General features: G+C 39.7%; 1 protein-coding gene across 1 annotated transcript in view; it reads left to right on the top strand.

Annotated features, from left to right (window-relative positions):
• Positions 1–2,316: 2,316 nt before the first annotated feature.
• sv2a (synaptic vesicle glycoprotein 2A) overlaps positions 2,317–16,201 on the top strand; it is a 49,992-nt gene continuing 36,107 nt past the window's right edge. Inside the window, exon 1 of the mRNA XM_034112839.1 lies at positions 2,317–2,427. The gene's annotated coding sequence lies outside the window, so the exon portion shown is untranslated. The remainder of the gene's footprint in view (positions 2,428–16,201) is intronic.

Below are 16,201 nucleotides of genomic sequence, written 5' to 3'. Positions count from 1 at the left end.
AACATGTGTCCGTCAATTTAACCTTAATCTGTACTTTTGAATATGATTGTTCTTTGAAGTAATTATTTTTGTTTAAAACACTTGACAGGCACCAAATGGCAGGCTTGGTTAAGTAAAAGCTGGTAACAATAATGACAAATTCAGCAGCTAAAGAGCAAGATATTGTTCTTGATGTTTAATTTTGAACAATGTTGGTAGAAGCTCTGCTCTTGCTTTGATGTCAAACCAATTCTACAACACTAAACAGTGCTCAAAACCATTGAAACCTTTTAGTATTTTCGTTAAAACCAATGCAAAGTCCTCTATTATATACTTGCTGTGTCTTAGAAACATCTAAATGCCAGTTCATCCTGAAGAGAAGATACAGTATACATTTACTGTGAGGTCGAGTAAGATGTTTTATTTTGCTAGGACAAAAAGGGCTTTTTAAAATGGCCTACTATGTTACAAGTAAAGTCCTTCATTCCCTATAAAAGTACCAGCAAAACCTTTTACTTAAATGAGTAAAAACGCTCATTTTGAATGAGCTTTGGCCCATGTAACATCACTAATGTTGCAGCTGTTAAATGTTAAGTTAAATAACTGTAATGACTGTTAGGTAGCTTTATCAATAATAACACATAATCATTTATATTAAAATGGAAGAGTAAGTCTAGTCAACAATAACCAGTAACTTATTTTGTCAGGTAAATGAAGAAGAGAGAAAACTACAATATTTGCCTTTGAGGTGCAGTAAGGTAAAAGTGTAAATAAGCAGAAACCCCAATTACTAAAGTAAAGTTTAGTACCCTTGCAGCTTTTGAAATAGGCTAAAGCAAATGCATCTTCCCCCACCAATAATGTGTCCATTTGTCACTTAAACGGCACTCTGCTCCATCTCTCCTCACAGTCACACAGAGTGCAGTGCACGCAGGATGGAGGTCCGCACGCAGGATGGAGGTCCGGCATGGCTCTGCAGATAGCAGCTGATCAATAGATGGCCCAGACAGACAAAAGCAGCTGAAAGCCTGAAGGGACATGAAAGGCCTCATCTGATGGGGCGACAATCAGACGACAGTTGGACTGTCAGGAGGCTTTTAACACGTAGGTGGCCATGAAAGAAGGTCATTTGGTTTCGGACCAATCAAAGATGTTCATTTCCTAAGAGGAAAAATAAAAGCATTTATGGTTATTTCTTATTTCCAGGAGGCATGAGATGAGGATTCCTCTGTTCATACATTTTAAAACTGTTTTATAAGCGAGGCCTGTTTCAAATAGTTAGTATTCTGGGTGTAAAGATCTCTATTTAATGATTGACAATCTGATTTCAATGGATGCAAAGTGAAAACATTGATACATACCAGCATCGTTAAGATTTTGAAATCTCCATGGTATGTTTGTGTCATTATTTTGATCCAGGTGCACCTCCAGTCCTACCTAAACATTTAAACAGTGCCTAAATATAAGATATGTGGACATTTATAATCTTTATTAGAAGAGCCCAGTAATAAAATTGTCTAGTTGCTTTTTGTGAATTGAAATGTAACTGCATGATTTGTGTAGAATAAACCCTCCAGGCTGCTTCTCCAGAAGTCTACCTGTTTAATACAAAACATATGAGACTGAACGAGATACAAAAATGAAATCATATAACTAAAGTCAATTGTGTTGAAAAGAGATACATAGCAATGTTCATGCATGATGTGCCTAGTCAAAAACAACCGTTTGGGCCTTTTTAGCTTATCATCTTGATAGAAGTATTTTCATTTTTAAAATTGTTTTTGGGACGATGTTCTCACAGTTTATTTTCAGACTTCATCGCTGGCTCATATTTATCTAATGGTTTAATATATTGAGTCAGATAGTTAGACAATTAAAAGGATGTCAGTTGTTTTCCACTGGGGGCATCCTTGTCATTTGTGTTCTCTTCTTAACATGGCCAATTACAGGCACGAGCCCAGGCACGTGCAGGGAGAGGCTCGTCTTGCACAGTTCATTGCACCAACCATTTGGTGCATTTGGACTATGGAGCCAATGACAGTCCAACTGAGAGACACTGAGCACGAGCGTGGAGATCACAGTTCCCCCCTGGATGTGTGCACACTATAAAGTCTGACCTCGTAACATTTCGCCTCACCAATGATTTAAACATTTAGGAGGAACATAAATCGCCTTCACCCTTTCAGGTTTCATGCCCAAGTAGCAAACCCCCCTGTTCTTCGGGAGAGGTGGTGCCTGCTGGAGGAGGAGGAGGGGGCGGTGTCTCTGTGCAAGAGGGATGCTGTGTAGTAAGTGAAGGGGGCGGAGGGGGAGGAGGGTGCAGCTCTCAGCTACTACGTCAGTGCACATCACAGGACCCTTTTGCTTCAGGTACTCGGGGTGACTCCCTGCACGGAAAAAACGCGAATCCCGGTCACCCTAAAAAACGCTGACCTTCCCACCAATAAGGTAAGAACCGGAATGATCCTGCTAAAATTATACATTTACCACAATCTTCCCTTTTAATGCATTAATTACCCTCATTTCCTCGTTTGGTGCTGTTTTTCACCGTGCATCCAGGTGCAGGAAAGTAGGAAGATTTACATGTGTTTTTGATACAACTCGACATTTATTTATCTCTAAAAATGAGTTTAAAGGCCTGCACTGCGCGACAGAATGACCCCTAAACATGTACCCGAAGTAAATCAAGAAATAAGTCCAAATATGGATTTGAAAATGTACGCTGTTCGTTTGAAATGCTGTATTCAGGCAATAATTCAATTTCTTATAGCGGATTTATGGTGAAATGCGCCTTGGTTCTTGTTCTTGCTGGGGGGTCTTGTGCTTGAACAGCGATCATCATCCATCCCAGTGCAGAGCTTTCTCTGTGAGGAGGAAAGGATGTTAGGATAATTGTGTTTTAATGTCATTAAACAGGACATTGTGTCCAACTTCCTGTCATCGATCTAAATGTGTTGTATAATAATTGGGGATGGTTTTGGCACCGATGCCCTTGTCCCTCTCCATCGCCTTTTATGCCTTTCCTCTCCACTACACGTATACATTTCTAGTTCTGCCTTAACCCCACTTTTCCTTAAATTGTACAAAGTGCACTCCTGCTTCTTTGTTGTTAAATGTATTTGTGCAATATCACTGAAAGCGTCAGTGAAGCTGGTACCCTCTCCTGCATTGTGCGCCAAAATGACCTTGTAGAAACCCAGTGGGGGAAATATGATGGAGAAGAGTGATGGGCTGTTTTTTTTTCTCCTCTTCTACACTATGGTAATGCTTTGCGGTGGTTTCTGCTAGTGGGGCTGAAACGACTTTGCCCAGAGAGGGTATCAGCTCTCATGATAATGTGAGAGCCCTTTGACTCTTGAAAGGGCAATAAGGAGAAAGAGTAAGTAGCTGCTGGAACATGATATGTGGCATGGATTTATGGTCTATTCCGTGTTTGGAGTTGGTTACAAATTGGCTTGTCTTGTCCCTGTGGAAGCCATGATTTCAGCTCAGGCTTGTCTGAGCTATTTATGCATCCAACCCACATGGGGGGGTGGCAGAAAGGGGAGCAGCGAGTGTTCCAACCCTGCAGGACTACTGACAGCCCTCTTTAAAAAAAGGTAAAGGTACAATGATGGTCTGTGATTGAAGGCAGGACACACATTCAGCCTCACAATAGTAACATCTTAACCTGGATATACTCTATAACCGCTGTTGCCAGTATTGTTTTTAAATGAGTTTTGGTTGGGACTGGTTCGTGAGTAGACTTTTGATGCACTGATGTCTTCTTTAGATTACAGTTTTAGGTAGTGTTGTGGTACTTCAGTGTTGGTTGCATATGCAAACTACCCCTCAATATATCTTCTACACCTGTGCAGTGTAGTGCTTGGCTATATCCTTATGACATGCATGTTTGGGTGCAGGAGGAGAACATGCCCTTATAGAAAGGGAACCCCAAATCTTCTTTCTGTAACAGTACAAATAATTATCTATGTTAGAAAAAACATCACTCGTCACCGGCTTTAGCTTCAATATCAGGATACATGTAATTATTATCCTTGCAAGAATGGAAGTAGTCATCACATACAGAGCATATGTACGACTAGTTCCCAGAACAGTGTCCTTCACATGCTTGAGAGGGTGTAACAGTCACAAGATGCAGGAATACCGGTTCAAAGCAGTATACAATGTTTAGTTTTAGATTAGCTAAGACCCACGTCAGAAATGATCATGCTTGTCATATGTCTGTCTCCATAGAGGCTGAAGCATCATGTTAATCGTTGTCACATAGCTATCATATTCCTAAAACAGTCCTGACGCTCTTCTAGGTAATCATACATCCTGTTACGTACACAGCTACGTAGGGCCTTTGTTATCATGTGCTACTCTGATATTAGAAGAGTACATTTAGTATTTTCCCAACAATCTATATTTAGGTTTTCAAAATGAATCCTAGTTAAGCTGCCTCTTTACATACAGCAAAATAGGCACTCATTATCTGTTCAACTTTGCAGATACTGATAAAGATTGCCACAAAATACCTACACTCTAAATATTACTTTTAGAGGTGCACATTGCAACTTTTTTTCTTATTTATTAAATATCAACTCACTCAAATGAGTGGTTTATGTTATTTAAAGATTTGGCTGTACTGGCTTGTATTTGTTCAAATCACTAGAGAGATGATAGTTTTCACATATCTTAATTGTTAGTTAAACCTATCACGTACAATGTTGGAGCACTAGCCAATAGCGTGCAAGTGTTACAAGGTGATGTCACTATGTTACAGAAGTAAACAAAGGATTCAAATTGAGGCGTTTCAGGCGGGGGGGGGGGGGGCAAGTGTGTGGTAAATAAACTCACTTAGCTCAGCATCACCGGGCATAACAAAGCAGAGTGACTTGGCCTCAGTGTTGCAGGTGAAGCTGTGTAACACACAGTGTAACACACAGTGTAACACACAGTGAAACACACAGTGAAACACACACAGTGTAACACACAGGGAAACACACAGTGTAACACACAGTGTAACACACAGTGAAACACACAGTGAAACACACAGTGAAACACACAGTGTAACACACAGTGTAACACACAGTGTAACACACAGTGAAACACACAGTGAAACACACAGTGAAACACACAGTGAAACACACAGTGAAACACACAGTGTAACACACAGTGTAACACACAGTGTAACACACACAGGATCTCCACCTGAATGCAGGCGGTGCTGAGGGAGCTGCTCTGTGATGTTTCCTCATGTTCTGCCTGCTGCCCTGCTGATTGGGCCACGCTCCGCTCTCTCCGCGGAGATTAGCTCTGTCACAAGTTTCAACTCGCCTCTCCTCCCAGCTGGGAGCAGTGTAGCCGGATACATTAACACTAAAACCCACAGGTTGCCATGCAGAAGAGCACAGATATCCCCCTCAAATACCCCATCCGGGTGGTGTCAGCATCAGCAATTAGCACAGCTGTTTCAACATCGGTGCTTCAAGGAAACGCCGGCTTATTTGTGCTGCTTGGTTTTTCCAGACAGATCTGTTTTTGGCTCAGGATGCTGCTGCTGAAACGTTCCCATCTGCTAAAGATTTACTGCGAGTCGGAGAGAAAATCGATGGCCTTCTCCGTTGGTCCCCAGATTGGTTGGTCGAAGCAGCGATCAAGCACATAACTCTCCATTAACAACTGACAGTGCAGTTGTCTCCTATAGAGGAGAGGAGGTGTCTTCTGCTCTTTTACCAACGCATATTATTCATAATCATTGGCCCTGCCTTTTGTAATTAATTTCATATTTGTGAATCCTGTTTTTACAGTGATTCATTAAGTCCCAAACCTTCCTTATCATTTAATGGAGTGGAGCTTATGTGTTTGTATAGGCTGTAACTATACAAACAATAAGTTATTTGGGCAAATAGAGATGACGTTCAGCTGGTACACCTCTGATTATTTACAATGAATTGATAGCATGTTCTTCTCTTACCAAAATGACCTCATTGACTTGTAAATGCAGCTGCATGTAAAAAACATCTTAATCTATACTTGTTGATTAAGAGTAGATAATAGAGAAAATATGGTATCCAAAGAACTAATCATTTATCTTTGCTAGTAAGTAAGTCATATTTATTTATAAAGCGCTTTTCACAGACATATTCACAAAGTGCTTGACAAAGCATTAACACATCATACGAATAAAGACGTGCTAAAAACACAATACATTGTGAAAAACACAATAAAAACACAATAAAAACCTACAATAAAATAGAATGCTAGTTCTCTCTAATACATTTTTTAATTAGTAGGTACTTAAAGAAACAGTTGGGAGTTGGAAAAAATACTATATATTCTCAGAATATATAGAATATTTAAAACATTTCCCCTTTTGATTGTCACATAATCACAAAGTCCTCTCAATAATCCTCTTTAGAAATCTTGAAATCTTAAAACCTATAAAATAAAGCACCTTTTTCTTTGTTGATGTTTGAGATGTTTTGTAGTTTGACCTGAGCGTGGTGTTGGGAGGAAACAAAACCGCAGCTCCAGCAGAAACACAAACAGCTTTGATGCTCAAAGAATCAAGAGCAACGCTTGTTGTTTAATTCAAACAACCATAAAAAACATCACATCCATTGTTCACTGAGAGAGAAGAGCATCTGCAGAGAGGGAGTGATTTCTGCACAGTTTGGTCTACATTTCTCTGGTGTCTTGGAAGAATTCACTTTCTTTTTGGAAGAAGTGGTGTTTGTTTGTAGTGCAGAATTCACTATTACTCACAGCATGGTAACCCGGTTTAAATATCTTGGGGCCTTTTTCTTATTTTCACAATAAATGTGTTCCTTTTCAAGGTACTGTGGAGGTACTTTAGCCTTTCTGCTTTACAGTATGTAACTTTATACTTCTACTCCACTACATCTCAGAAGCTATATTCTATACTTTTTACATTGCTTCATTTGTCTGACATCTGCTGTACTTTTTAGGATTACAATTTTCATCTCTTCATGTAAAGTGAAAACTAAATGTGGTAATTTGTGAATATTTCAAAAAAAATCTGAAATATGAAGTGTTATTTTGTGATGAAAACAAATCTCCTATGTCTTAAACTAAATTCACACTTTTTAATCCATCCTTGATCATAATCGTCCCAAATCTGAAAAGCTGTAAGCTTAAAAATTGACTTTATAGATCCATGGTTTTCACAGGACAGCAACGCTACAAACCTGATGAATTTACAGAACATGATGCAATGCTGTAGATTAAACTACCCGCCGGTAGTAAATAAAGACAACCCTTAACTTGCAGCAGTACAATGCGACATACACTTAATGCAGGAGTAATATTAATCCAAAAACCTCATAAAGAAGTAATTTAAGTGCATGATACCTACATACTTTGACTTAAAGGGGACCTATCATGCAAAATGCACTTTGTGATGTCTTTTATACATAAATATGTGTCCCTGGTGCGTCGGGGAACTCACGCAGCGTCAGAAAATAAAACCCTCTCTCTTTTCCTCCGTACCCAAATCTTTTAAAAACGGGTGTACAACGGGCGGATACAGATTTCCATCAGCTGTGACGTCATAGCGGCGGCGGACCCACAGAAAGTTGCCATCAGAAACAATGCCTGACGTGTTTTGGACGTAATCTCGTCTTTGTTTACATTAGCAAGCCTCGCTAACACTGAGAGCTAACCTGTACTGAAGAGCACAACAAAATAACTCACCTTGTGATAAACCTGCAAGAGAAAAAGCATTTGAGCTCCATACTGTTTCAGAAATAATCCTTGATGTGGTTTAGAACAGGATGGCGTTTTATCACAACCGAATTTAACTTTATCTCCGGTAGAATTCTGATCAGGCATTAGCTCCGCCTCCTCTTCTTTCTTTTTTTCAAGCTAAGGACCCAAAATCCGCGTTTCTCTAACAGGGCTGCAAAAGAGGGGTTTGAGCAGTTTGAGGCATGGCTACAATGGGTGAACTGTTTGGTATTTTGAAAAAGAAACTTCACAGACATGTTTTATATAGGTATGGCTCTACAATATATTTTTCAAATATAGCATGATAGGTCCACTTTAAGAGGTTTTGAAATCAGGACTTTCTCTTTTTAGTGGAGTTATTTCACATCTGGTGTTAGTACTTATTTCCAAGTTAAATATCTGAGTACTTCTTCCACCACTGCTGATTAGTCAGTTCTCAGCAGCTCAGTCTTTTTTTAACAACAGCCATGAGTTTAAGTAAGACAGTTTGAGATGACTGCCGGTCATAACACCATTAACTTGTGGAGGCAGACGGAGTGAATGCTAATGAACTTTGGATATGGCACTGATGTGAGCTGTGTGTACAGTAAGTGCTGTTACTCCCTCCCTCAGCTGTATTGTTTGTACAGTTTCTCCTCCGTGCTGCAGGTTTAGAGCTGCCCTCAGTCTGACTCCTCTTTAGTCCATTTTGCACCGAGCAAACCAAAATGGATGCAGAGTGCTGACATCACAGTGTTTGACACGTTGTTGCTAACCGCCTCGGTGCCACCAGGGTGACAGTGCACAGTGAGAGGGGGGCAATGGGGAACAATAACGTGACTCATGTTGGGCTGCAGACCCTCCCAAAGGGGACTCTGCAGCCGGGGAGGAGCTATGACCCAGAGAGCCTAACAACCAATCATCACCCCCCCTCCTCTCAGGCTGCTGTTATCTCCTCAGCCTGGATGGGCCTGGAGCCGTGCAGGAACATGGGGCAGCAGAGTAAAACTGTCACTTCCTGTGTGACTATGATGTCACTCTGTGGTGCATATGAGCCAGGCTGAGGCTCCTGTGAGTTTTTGTTTTATCGGATCATTCGTCACTGCTGAGGGCCGAGTCAACCCGAACATCTCGGCCCTGAAAACAAGACATGAATAATTGATTCTTCACACAGCTTCACAAAGTGCTGGTAAATGGGTGAAATATCACAATAGGCCGTGTGTGTGTGTGTGTGTGTGTGTGTGTGTGTGTGTGTGTGTGTGTGTGTGTGTGTGTGTGTGTGTGTGTGTGTGTGTGTGTGTGTGTGTGTGTGTGTGGTGTGTGTGTGTGTGTGTGTGTGTGTGTGTGTGTGTGTGTGTGTGTGTGTGTGTGTGTGTGTGTGTGTGTGTGTGTGTGTGTGTGTGTGTGTGTGTGTGTGTGTGTGTGTGTGTGTGTGTGTGTGTGTGTTCTATATTTAATGCATTCATGTTACGATGAATCAATTTAACTTTGAATTCAAGAGCAAAGATTATTGCACTTTTTCTTTTTTAAAGTAACTTGCTAATAAATATTATTCTTAGGTTTTCTTTTGAGACCTCTACGTTTAACCAGATTAAGAGTCTACTACAGTCATTATAACATGAACGTGAAAGCGTCCACCTACTGCATATTCATTGAATGACTACAGTTTGTTGCATTTAATCAATTACTCCTGTTGCTCAGCAGTCTGTACCCTCCTACAGTAAATGTTATACATGTACACAAACTACTTTGGCGAGCTGATCAGAAATGAGCATATGCGGCTGAATGTAATCTCCTGTGGTCTGAACAAGCTTTATTATGAGCGTAGGTGTTTGTTGACTGAGTCTTATGGGGGGGATCTTCAAACAGAGCAAGCGTGTGGGCTAGGCTGACCCTACCCAGAATGCAACGCTCCTGATGCGCCCATGAGAGCAGAAAAGACTCTCCAACTGAGAGCAGAGGCCAGTTAGTGGATTGAGCATAAAAACAAAGTCAGAGTTGTATTAGTATTGTATTAGTGTGCGCTGCAGTGGTGTCTTATATGCATTTCAGTGGGCTGTGAGGAATAATGATATAGATAGACATGTTTTAATTTGTTATCCAGTGGTGTTTGTGAAAAAATGCCCCTGTGACAGTATGATTATGACACGAATCATATTGATGTTTGCAGAAGTGCTGGAGTTGACTTTTATTGATTTATAAAGCGCTGAGGAGTTTTCTAAAATGACAAATCCACCTTAGACACAAATCCAATTCATACACTGCACATCGTTTGTATTTCCAACCTGTACCTTGGAAGAAAAATATAAAATGTAAGCAGTTCAAGGATTAACTCATTCACCGTCAAAGCTTACTCTTGATCAGGATCGCACTGAGCCTCGAGGCCGATCTCTCTGAGGAGAAGAATTATCTGCGTGGGTCTCAACGAGAAATCAAAGATGTCAAGAGAAATGAATTCAGCGCCGCATGCCATTCCCAGCCATCTGCAGCTCCCAGCATTCACCACTGACCTCATCATCGCCACCTATCACACACTCTCTCTCGCTCTCACAAACACACACACACACACGCTGCATTAAACTCTTACTTTTGCACACATGCATTTCTCTTTGGCACACACATTTATCTTCACACACATTTATAACACTAATAGAGAAAGACTATTGTTACTCACGCTCTTCTCTGTCACACTCGCCAACCGCAGCATCTGTGCCGTCAAAATGAGCGTCAAGATTTTATTCAGTTTGTGAATGTGTGAACGAAAGTGGAGAAAAGACTGCAGCAGTAACGCCAAAACTGCAATTTAGACACAGTACGAGTCCTATTGTAGTAGTACAACTTCAACGTTTATATTTCCTGTTATCTTCATGTTAAATTCTGCTTTTATTTTAATTTAAATTTTTTTGTATTATGAGTAATTTATTGTAACATTAACCTTTTGATTTAATTCATAGAAGTTGACAATGAACACACATTTTATACATTGTACATTTTAATATGGCTGCCATATCACGATGCATGTTAAAATTGAAAAAAAACACTTGCAGAAACAGTAAGCTAAAATAACTTATAAAGAAATAACTATTTGTATTCATTTTCATTCTAGTAAAAACATTTGTTTGTGTGTGATATTAAATTAAATATCTGTATTCCAGACTCCCTTTCAAACAAAAGAAGACATGAGGATGTCATCTTGGGGTGGACAATTGTAACAGGCTTTTGTGACATTTTTATTGACCAAGCAGTAAATTAATACAATTCTTAGGTAAAACGATCGTTAGCTGCAGCCCCAGTAGAGAGTGAGTTATGGATGAAGTAACGTGTTAATGTTGAAGGTGTGTTAGTCTGCGTGGTGATGAAAACTGAGGTTATATTTGGAGACGGGAATGACTCATCCTGGCTGCGAACCTAAGAGCTGTTAATTAGATGCAACTTTAATCTAACGTGTTTTTCATATGTAAAACAACGCACCTGAGGCACTGAGAGCTCCGGTAACTTCAAACGCTGTTTCAACTTTCAGCGGCATGAAGTGGAAGTGTAATTCTTGCTCTCATCAGCTCTGTTATTTACTAAATTACAGTAAACAAATCGTGACAAGGACAAAACTGCCAATGCTTTTAAATAAATAAAAATAACTAGATGTATTGTGCACCATTTTATGCTCCAACCTGAGTGTTTTGGATCTAGTTTGAACAGTGCTTGGTTGCTCAGCATGACACAGTGGGTTTTAATTGATACTACATGTTATACAACATTGTTTCCTGTTAGAGGTTGTGGCTGCTATCTGGCGTCGCTTTGGGTGTGTTTGTTTTCTCTCTTGAAAAGGCTTTTCGACTTTGCCGTTTAATCCGCTGCAGTGCGTTCTTTCCAAAATCTCCGAAGGCTCCTATTTATTTTTGACTCAATCAGAACAACAGCCTTTCATTTTGGTTTCCCTTCCAGCAGCCTTTCTTTACAGCACAGTAGTTGAATATAAATACAGTTTAGACTCTTAAACGTTATGTAATACTCTGCATTGGGATTGTTTGTCTTAATGTGTTGTAGTGTTGCTTTAAATCGAATGGAGTTCTGGTCTCTCGGGGGCAGCGTAATATGTTAAAACCTTATTCAATTGAAATGGTGAATGTTCTACACATGTAGCAGACACAGAGAAACCCTAGCACCTACTTGTAGTTGTGTTTTAAGCAATCAAAAATCATTTAAGTCCAATATTTCTTCTTTTTGGAGCTCTGTTTCTGATCTCCACAACTTTACATATCTATCTCTCTAGCTGCTTATTTCTCAACTATGTTGTGTTCAGGGGTTTATCAGTGATGCTTGCTGAACAACAGGTTAATGAGAGTGATAATACTGGATCAAAACCATAATGTGTTACAGAAAACCACAACAAAGAGCTGAAAGAGGATACAATGCCTCGTAGAGTTCAGGGAAACTACAGCTGGATGATGTTTCTCGGTGGATAAATCACTACGAGCGTTACCCTTCTCATCAAAGTAGACATTTGTCGTAATGTTAATAAAACAATATTAGTCACACTTTCTACAAAGACCATGGAACAGGGCATTGTGAGAGCATTCACTCAAAATGCCATAACACATTTAAGATGTGACTTATAAAGAATTGTCTTAATGATGCTCTTGACTCATACATCAGAGGTTGACTGATGGGACTTCATACAATACATCATAAATACCTATTCTCACCTCACATTGAACTGTAGTAGGGACTCATGGCATGCTACAGTATCAGAGTCCATGCAGTATCATAAGTTATTACCGTATGTGTTAGGTTAAGTACATATTGATGCATCTGAATGCCCTCATAATGCACTTTAGATGCATAGAAAGTGTTACAGACATATTGATGAGGTAAGCATTAATGGAACTCTGTTGTCTTGTGATAGGATATGATTTACAAATGATACAATGGTGAACACTGTATTCTCTAAAAATGTGTCATTAATTCTGTGCAAACCAAACATTTTAAAGCTGTAGAATGTCACGTTATTGTCCTGCACAATAAAATAAAAGCTTATTTCTTGTTTTTTTTAGATGCTAAAACACCTGGGCTTGTGATAATTTGAGTTTGTCCCCACCAGTCGTAATGAGGTCAAACTAAAGTGTGCAGCAGGTGGACCAGATCAAAGTCTCAGCAGTGATGCAGACATGAGTAGTGGTGTTAGACTAATCTACAAACAGATGATGAGACAAAACCACAATGTGGACATAACAGTCAACTTCATTGATAAAGATCCGCCTCATGATTAATCCGCGCCCTTTTACATTTTATTTTGCTATCAGGAAGAAAAATCCATCAGAGAAAAGATAGCAACCGTGAACCGATGTCAAGAAAATAAATGGTGCTTTGAGTGTGATGAGATTTTCCTCAAAGCTAGTTTATTCAGAGAGCGTTTTAAAGTGGTGTGGGGTATAAGGGCGATAGCCGCGATGCTCTATATGAACCGTTCACTGGTTTCTTCCTCCTCATCCATCTTCTAGGAGCCCTAAACGCTTGTCTTTTGCCCGGCCAAAAGCTGTCTGCTGCTAAACGAGTCTTGCATCTCCACTAAATAAAGTGTCCCTCTCCTATAATTGAGAGCCATGGCCTGATGTGAAAGGGGGAAATCATTTCCGGCAGTTTAGCAGATGCTTTTAGCGTTTGGGTTTTAACAGTGCAGTAAAGAGTGAGTGTTAAATGCTCAGGGCTTTCAGCGAGAGTTATGAATGGCCGTTATGCGCTGGTGTTGAAAGAGCTGCCTTGTCAGAGTCGGACTAATGAGGTTATCACTCCTCCAGTGGCAGCTGCAGATCTGTAGTGCTCCTCTGGACGTAAATAGTTGAGATGTGGGGCGACTATTCATATAGATAATATCATATTCCCAATGCGCTACTCTACTGCAGACTAAGAGCATGTTGTACATCAATAAAGTTTACAGATCAAACATCCACCGAGACTCACTGTAACATTACTCACACTCACAACTCTACGCTCTCTGTTGCCTTAACATCATTACATAGAATGCCAGATTAAATGGCAGAAAACACCTCCAAGTGTATATAAATATATACCGATATTCTACTAAGTGCTTCAGCTTGAGATTGCAGCACAAGTATCAATGGGAGATATATCTAAATCTCAAACCCTTTTTCGAGATAATGGCACATAACAAAGCATTTCCCACACACTTGGGTACATTTTCTTTTTTTTGTGACAATTTCTTATATTTTAAAGCATTAACTTCTACTACTAATCGTTTACATCACTACAGGATGCAGAGAGGGTATATTAAACCTGCATGCATTTATTTTTCTGGCCACACAGCTGGACATATTATCACCTTAAGAATCCAGGAACAATGCTACAGAAAGCAGAATCATGGATCTGTTATCCTTCATTTACCTACTAATACATTTAGCAGACACAGAGCAACACTATTAATCATTTACTCTTGTTTTTGGTCAGATTATAAATGCAAATGTCTTATTTTATACTTTGGTCTGCTCAACTCTTTTCACCAGCAAGTTGCTAACTTTGTCTCCTTTGGCCTTAACATCCAAGCAGGTAATGTGCAGTTGGTTTATCAGGTCTATCTCTGAAAACTGGTGCCTGCCTTTTGGAAACAACATTGATGAAAGTGAAGAGAAAGAAAAAGCTGAGGTGTGTCACTGCAAGAGACCCTCCTCACATAAGTAATTTAATATATTGTGAACATAAAATATTGAAAAGTGCTCAATCCATTAAACATCCACACCTCCAGACAGATGTTTCCTGTTTTTCTAGTCCTTCTGTAAACCTCTAAGATTATTTGGTGCTGCTAGCCTTAGATGGACTACGTAGTGCAGCTCCAAGATGTCATGATTCATTTATCTCCCATGTGTTTCCATGCCATCTTTTGTTAGCATGCTTACAGCCTGCCGGTCCCTCTGGCATATTCTCTTGCTCACTAAAAAGAAAATGGGATTACATAATTAAGTGTTAAGCGGCAAATGACAGCACGGGTTTTCCCTCCCTGCGACCGTTAGTTTATTATCAATTTACACTTCATTACAGATGCCAGAGTAGTTTAGAAAAGTGCTTTGTTTCACTGTAATTCTTTTTATTGCAAGCTTATCAACTTTCTCTTTACTCCACAACACAATTAAGCCTTCAATTTGGGCCAGTTGCATTCAAATACATACAATTTGTATATTTAAATTGTGTGGTTATATTTAAGCAGCCAGCATGGTAACGCTACATAAGCAGGTATTTGTTATTCATAGGCAAAGAGACCATCTACTCCCGCTCTTTTTTCTCGTTATCTCCAGCTTGTAAAAGGCTAATCGGATGGTGATGGGCGCCCTCACTGCCTCGAGAGTCTCCTTGTACAAAGGTCGTGACCATGGTGACGAAGGAGGATCATCCAATCATCTGACCCCTCAGAGATAAATAGAAAATGGATTGAATCAGATATTAGTGTAGACTGAGGACTCCAGCTGTACAGTGTCCAAAGTAAAAAATAATACAGATATATTGTCAACAATGCACCAAACGAATACAGCAGGTTATATTGTAGCTTAGCGATGAAAGGACAAGAAACCACATACGTATTTTAGAGTTCAAATGACTCCAATCCTTTATCGTTAAGGATTCGTCTCCTTTATGAAGCCAACAGGCTTTCTCTCAATTTGTGTGACCTCTTTTAGACTGTGCTTAAAATGTATGGAATGAGCCCCAGTAGGTACTACAGAAGGGTTACATAATAATAGTAATAATCACAGAGACTTCCTGAGCAAATGAAAACGAAATCATTCAGACCTGTTAAATAAAGCAACACCCAAATCCCTCATTGATTCTGCCTGAGCATGCGAGACATTCCCATCACCATTTTTACATTTGTATTAATTTCTTTGCCAAGGTGTTAGTGCACAGAGAAAATAATATAAATGGCCAGTTAACATGAAAATAAGCAGCTTTGCAAGCGGTCAACCTTATAGTGTTCATAGATGAGACTTTTGGGAGTCATAATGGTTTACATATAATCTTTTTTATCATAAAGAATATTATTACACACAAACAGACCATTATTTCCAGGAATGAATATGCATCTAACAGAGGGAGTCATCATGTTATCAGCACAACACACACAGTTATCTTGGCCTCCTCTTATTCTCCATTTAAAAGCAATATTTACATGGCTGTACAACCCTCCTCTGGCCATTAACATTATGTGTCTTTTATGGGAGTGGTGCAGGCTGGGTAAATGTCAAACTTGATAAAGATACAAAGCAAAGTCATTGATTGTACAGTACTCCCTGGCTGCTGCTGTCATCCAACATTATTCATCTTCCGCTGAATAGTATTTTTCAGTGTGTAGCCAGCTCTCTGTGCAGCCTGCATAAAGATGTGAACATTTTGAAACATAACACGGGCCGTCCTTCCTTTCAATGTATTTATGAAAACTGCAACCAAGGTCGTTTCCTCTTTTCCACCACAGACCTTATGTTTAATTCATCCGTTTACACTGCAGCTT

This window comes from Trematomus bernacchii, unplaced genomic scaffold (assembly GCF_902827165.1).
Source record: "Trematomus bernacchii unplaced genomic scaffold, fTreBer1.1, whole genome shotgun sequence".
Lineage (NCBI taxonomy): Eukaryota > Metazoa > Chordata > Actinopteri > Perciformes > Nototheniidae > Trematomus > Trematomus bernacchii.
Note: the sequence above shows the minus strand (reverse complement) of the source record. Positions and strands in the feature narration are given on the sequence as shown.